This window comes from Neopelma chrysocephalum, unplaced genomic scaffold (assembly GCF_003984885.1).
Source record: "Neopelma chrysocephalum unplaced genomic scaffold, ASM398488v2 Primary Assembly neopelma1_186, whole genome shotgun sequence".
In the NCBI taxonomy this organism is placed as follows: Eukaryota; Metazoa; Chordata; class Aves; order Passeriformes; family Pipridae; genus Neopelma; species Neopelma chrysocephalum.
Window position 1 is genome coordinate 337,542 of NW_020897848.1, and position 491 is coordinate 338,032.

Consider the following 491-nt stretch of genomic DNA (forward strand, 5'->3'; position numbering starts at 1 on the left):
TCAAAACTTAAATAAATAAAAAATTTAAATAAAAAAATAAATAAAAACCTTAAAACTTAAATAAATAAAAAACTTAAATAAATAAAAAACTTTAAAAACTTAGATAAATAAAAAACTTCAATAAATAAAAAACTTCAATAAATTAAAAACTTTAAAAACTTAAATAAATAAAAAACTATAAAAAACTTAAATAAACAAAAAACGGTCAAAACTTAAATAAATAAAAAAATAAATAAAAAAAAATAAAAAACTTAAATAAAACTTATATAAATAAAAAAATAAATAAAAAACTTTAAAAACTTAAATAAACAAAAAACAAATAAACAAAAAACTTAAATAAATAAAAAACTGTCAAAACTTAAATAAATAAAAAACTTATAAAAAATAAATAAAAAACTTAAATAAAACTTAAATAAATAAAAAACTTAAATAAAAAACTTAATTAAAACTTAAATAAACAAAAAACTTAAATAAACAAAAAACTTAAATAA

General features: G+C 9.2%; 1 protein-coding gene across 1 annotated transcript in view; it reads right to left on the reverse strand.

The window, feature by feature from the left end:
- Nucleotides 1-491, reverse strand: part of WDR7 (WD repeat domain 7) — a gene marked incomplete at its 5' end in the record, with an annotated part of 24,298 nt that overhangs the window by 17,272 nt on the left and 6,535 nt on the right. The gene's annotated exons all lie outside the window — the stretch shown is intronic.